Source organism: Rutidosis leptorrhynchoides, chromosome 4, assembly GCF_046630445.1.
Source record: "Rutidosis leptorrhynchoides isolate AG116_Rl617_1_P2 chromosome 4, CSIRO_AGI_Rlap_v1, whole genome shotgun sequence".
Taxonomy (NCBI): Eukaryota; Viridiplantae; Streptophyta; class Magnoliopsida; order Asterales; family Asteraceae; genus Rutidosis; species Rutidosis leptorrhynchoides.
This window is the reverse complement of record NC_092336.1, coordinates 632,375,883-632,382,186: the sequence shown is the minus strand read 5'-3', so window position 1 is coordinate 632,382,186 and position 6,304 is coordinate 632,375,883.

Sequence of the window (6,304 nt, the reverse complement as noted above, 5' to 3'; positions counted from 1 at the left end):
TAGAATTAACTAAACTATGTTCTAGTGATTACGAGTTTAAACCTTCGAATAAGATAGTTTTATATATATGAATCGAATGATGTTATGAACATCATTACTACCTCAAGTTTAGTAGGTAAACCTACTGGAAGTGACAAGAAATGATGTAGCTTCAAAGGATCTTGGATGGCTTGAAAGTTCTTGAAGTAGGATCATGACACAAAAACAAGTTCAAGTAAGATTTTTACTCGAATTAAGATAGTTTATACTTATAGAAATTGAATCAAAGTTTGAATATGAATATTACCTTGAATAAGAAAGATAACCTACTGTAAATAATAAAGGTTTCTTGATCTTAGATGATTACTTGGAATGGATTAGAAAGCTTGGATGTAAACTAGTAAACTTGAAAGGATTTTCGAAGTGTTCTTGAAGTGTTCTTCCTAAGATGATTATAGGTTGATTCTTGAAGTAATTTTTGATGAATATGATGATTAGCTACTGGAAAAATTCGTTCATAAGTGTGTGTGTGTGTGTTGAGAGAGAATTAGAAAGAGAATTGGAAGTGAAATGGAGTGAATGATGAGTGATAAGTGGTGAGTGGGGTTAAAAGGAGTTCTAGTTAGTTAACTAGTTCATGGTAGAATTTAAAATTGATTAGTCATACATGACATAATTAAGAGTGGAATCCCATGCTAGTTCCTATTGGTATATACCCACAGTAAGTACGTCTAGAAGCTGTGTATAATACGGGTATGAATACGACTAGAATTCTTGATGGAAAAAGAATGGGAATGTAACTGTACCCATTTTCGTTAAGTATGTGTGTTTTGATATATGTCTTGAAGTCTTCTAAAAGTATATTAATACATCTAAATACACTACATGTATATACATTTTAACTGAGTCGTTAAGTCATCGTTAGTCGTTACATGTAAGTGTTGTTTTGAAACCTTTAAGTTAACGATCTCATTTAATGTTGTTAACCCATTGTTTATTATATCTAATGAGATGTTAAATTATTATCTTATCATGATATTATGATATATTAATATATCTTAATATGATATATATATACATTTAAATGTCGTTACAACTATAATTGTTACATGTATGTCTCGTTTCGAAATCCTTAAGTTAGTAGTCTTGTTTTTACATATGTAGTTCATTGTTAACATACTTAATGATATATATAATTATCATTTTATCATGTTAAATATAGTGTAACAATATCTTAATATGATACATATGTATTTAGTAAGACGTTGTAATAACGATAATCGTTATATATATCGTTTCGAGTTTCTTAACTTAGTAGTCTCATTTTTATGTATATAACTCATTGTTAATATACTTATGGAGATACTTACTTATCATAATCTCATGTTAACTATATGTATATTCATATATATATCGTCATGTCGTTTTTACAAGTTTTAACGTTCGTGAATCGCCGGTCAACTTGGGTGGTCAATTGTCTACATGAAACTCATTTCAAATAATCAAGTCTTAACAATTTGATTGCTTAACATGTTGAAAATACTTAATCATGTAAAAATCAATTTCATTTAATATATATATAAACATGGAAAAGTTCGGGTCACTACAGTACCTACCCGTTAAATAAATTTCGTCCCGAAATTTTAAGCAGTTGGAGGTGTTGTCGTATCTTCTGGAAATAAGTGCGGGTATTTCTTCTTCATCTGATCTTCTCGTTCCCAGGTGAACTCGGGTCCTCTATGAGCATTCCATCGAACCTTAACAATTGGTATTTTTTTTTTGCTTAAGTCTTTTAACCTCACGATCTATTATTTCGACGGGTTCTTCGATGAATTGAAGTTTTTCGTTAATTTGGATTTCGTCTAACGGAATAGTGAGATCTTCTTTAGCAAAATATTTCTTCAAATTCGAGACGTGGAAAGTGTTATGTACAGCCGCAAGTTGTTGAGGTAACTCAAGTCGGTAAGCTACTGGTCCGACACGCTCAATAATCTTGAATGGTCCAATATACCTTGGATTTAATTTCCCTCGTTAACAAATCGAACAACGCCTTTCCAAGGTGCAACCTTAAGCATGACCATCTCTCCAATTTCAAATTCTATATCTTTTCTTTTAATGTCGGCGTAGCTCTTTTGTCGACTTTGGGCGGTTTTCAACCGTTGTTGAATTTGGATAATCTTCTCGGTAGTTTCTTGTATTATTTCCAGACCCGTAATCTGTCTATCTCCCACTTCACTCCAACAAATTGGAGACCTGCACTTTCTACCATAAAGTGCTTCAAACGGCGCCATCTCAATGCTTGAATGGTAGCTGTTGTTGTAGGAAAATTCTGCTAACGGTAGATGTCGATCCCAATTGTTTCCGAAATCAATAACACATGCTCGTAGCATGTCTTCAAGTGTTTGTATCGTCCTTTCGCTCTGCCCATCAGTTTGTAGATGATAGGCAGTACTCATGTCTAGACGAGTTCCTAATGCTTGCTGTAATGTCTGCCAGAATCTTGAAATAAATCTGCCATCCCTATCAGAGATAATAGAGATTGGTATTCTATGTCTGGACACAACTTCCTTCAAATACAGTCGTGCTAACTTCTCCATCTTGTCATCTTCTCTTATTGGCAGGAAGTGTGCTGATTTGGTGAGACGATCAACTATTACCCAAATAGAATCAAAACCACTTGCAGTCCTTGGCAATTTAGTGATGAAATCCATGGTAATGTTTTCCCATTTCCATTTTGGGATTTCAGATTGTTGAAGTAGACCTGATGGTTTCTGATGCTCAGCTTTGACCTTAGAACACGTCAAACATTCTCTTACATATTTAGCAACATCAGCTTTCATACCTGGCCACCAAAAATGTTTCTTGAGATCCTTGTGCATCTTCCCCATTCCAGGATGTATTGAGTATCTGGTTTTATGAGCTTCTCTAAGTACCATTTCTCTCATATCTCCAAATTTTGGTACCCAAATTCTTTCAGCCCTATACCAGGTTCCGCCTTCCCGAATATTAAGATGTTTCTCCGATCCTTTGGGTATTTCATCCTTTAAGTTTCTCTCTTTTAAAACTCCTTGTTGCGCCTCCTTTATTTGAGTAGTAAGGTTAGTGTGAATCATTATATTCATAGATTTTACACGAATGGGTTCTCTGTCCTTTCTGCTCAAGGCGCCGGCTACCACATTTGCCTTCCCTGGGTGGTAACGAATCTCAAAGTCATAATCATTCAACAATTCAATCCACCTGCGCTGCCTCATGTTCAGTTGTTTCTGATTAAATATGTGTTGAAGACTTTTGTGGTCGGTATATATAATACTTTTGACCCCATATAAGTAGTGCCTCCAAGTCTTTAATGCAAAACAACCGCGCCTAATTCTAAATCATGCGTCGTATAATTCTGTTCATGAATCTTCAATTGTCTAGACGCATAAGCAATTACTTTCGTTCGTTGCATTAATACGCAACCGAGACCTTGCTTTGAGGCGTCACAATATATCATAAAATCATCATTCCCTTCAGGTAATGACAATATAGGTGCCGTAGTTAACTTTTTCTTCAACAATTGAAACGCTTTCTCTTGTTCATCCTTCCATTCAAATTTTCTCTCTTTATGCGTTAATGCAGTTAAGGGTTTTGCTATTCTGGAAAAGTCTTTGATGAACCTTCTGTAGTAACCAGCTAGTCCTAAAAACTGGCGTATGTGTTTCGGAGTTTTCGTGGTTTCCCACTTTTCAACGGTTTCAATCTTTGCTGGATCCACCTGAATACCTTCTTTGTTCACTATGTGACCGAGGAATTGAACTTCTTCCAACCAAAATGCACACTTTGAAAACTTAGCGTACAATTTTTCTTTTCTCAGCAACTCTAGCACTTTTCTCAAATGTTCTTCGTGCTATTGATCATTCTTCGAGTAAATAAGTATGTCATCGATGAAAACAATGACAAACTTGTCAAGATATGGCCCACACACTCGGTTCATGAGGTCCATGAACATAGCTGGTGCGTTAGTCAATCCAAATGGCATAACCATAAACTCGTAATGACCGTAACACATCCTAAAAGCAGTCTTTGGAATATCATCCTCCTTCACCCGCATTTGATGATATCCAGAACGTAAATCGATCTTCGAATAAACCGACGAGCCTTGTAGTTGATCAAATAAGTCGTCAATTCTCGGTAATGGGTAACGGTTCTTGATGGTAAGTTTGTTCAACTCTCGGTAGTCGATACACAACCTGAATGTACCATCTTTCTTCTTGACAAATAGAACAGGAGCTCCCCATGGTGATGTACTTGGTCGAATGAAACCACGCTCTAAAAGTTCCTGTAGCTAACTTTGTAATTCTTTCATTTCGCTGGGTGCGAGTCTGTATGGAGCACGAGCTATTGGTGCAGCTCCTGGTACAAGGTCTATTTGAAATTCAACGGATCGATGTGGGGGTAATCCCGGTAATTCTTTCGGAAATACATCGGGAAATTCTTTTGCGACGGGAACATCACTGATGTTCTTTTCTTCAGGTTTAACTTCCTCGATGTGTGCTAGAATGACGTAACAACCTTTTCTTATTAGTTTTTGCGCCTTCAAACTACTAATAAGATTTAATTTCGCGTTGTTCTTTTCTCCGTACACCATTAAAGGTTTTCCTTTTTCACGCATAATGCGAATCGCATTTTTGTAACAAACGACCTCTGCTCTCACCTTTTTCAACCAGTCTATGCCAATTATTATATCAAAACTTCCTAACTCGACTGGTATTAAATCAATTTTAAACGTTTCATCCCCAAGTTTAATTTCTCTCTCCCGACATATATTATCTGCTAAAATTAATTTACCGTTTGCTAATTCGAGTAAAAATTTACTATCCAAAGGCGTCAATGGGCAACTTAATTTAGTACAAAATTCTCTACTCATATAGCTTCTATCCACACCCGAATCAAATAAAACATAAGAAAATTTATCGTCAATAAGAAACGTACCCGTAACAAGCTCCGGATCTTCCTGTGCTTCTGCTGAAATGTCCCGGTCATATTGATTATAAACGTTCCATATTAATTGATTTCATCGTGAGGTTTTGACCTCTATATGAGACGTTTTTCAAAGACTGCATTCATTTTTAAAACAACCATAACCTTTATTTTATCGATAAAGGTTTAAAAGCATTACGTAGATTATCAAATAATGATAATCTAAAATATACCGTTTACACACGATCATTACATAATGGTTTACAATAAGAATATATTACATCAAAAATAAGTTTCTTGAATGCAGTTTTTACATAATATCATACAAGTATGGACTCCAAATCTTGTCCTTATTTTAGTTTGCAACAGCGGAAGCTCTTAATAATCACCTGAGAATAAACATGCTTAAAACGTCAACAAAAATGTCGGTGAGTTATAGGTTTAACCTATATATTATCAAATCATAATAATAGACCACAAGATTTCATATTTCAATATACATCCCATACATAGAGATAAAAATCATTCATATGGTGAACGCTTGGTAACCGACATTAACAAGATGCATATATAAGAATATCCCCATCATTCCGGGACACCCTTCGGATATGATATAAATTTCGAAGTACTAAAGCATCCGGTACTTTGAATGGGGTTTGTTAGGCCCAATAGATCTATCTTTAGGATTCGCGTCAATTAGGGTGTCTGTTCCCTAATTCTTAGATTACCATACTTAATAAAAAGGGGCATATTCGATTTCGATAATTCAACCATAGAATGTAGTTTCACGTACTTGTGTCTATTTTGTAAATCATTTATAAAACCTGCATGTATTCTCATTCCAAAAATATTAGATTTTAAAAGTGGGACTATAACTCACTTTCACAGATATTTTCTTCCTCGGAAATAAGATTTGGCCACAGATCAATTCACGAACCTATACAAATATGTACATATATATCAAAGTATGATCAAAATATAATTACAACCATTTTTATTATGTTTTAAAGATTTGAGTGTATTAAGTCAGCTGTCCTCGTTAGTAACCTACAACTAGTTGTCCATAATTAGATGTACAGAAATAAATCGATATATATTATCTTGAATCAATCCACGACCCAGTGTATACATGTCTCAGACTAGATCACAACTCAAACTATAAATATTTTTGAAATCAACCTCAACCCTGTATAGCTAACTCCAACATTACTGCATATAGAGTGTCTATGGTTGTTCCAAATAATATATATAGATGGGTCGATATGATATGTAAAAACATTTGCATACGTGTCTATGGTATCCCAAGATTACATAATATATTAGAATACATGTATAATACAATATAAGTTAGCTAGAATATGATTAA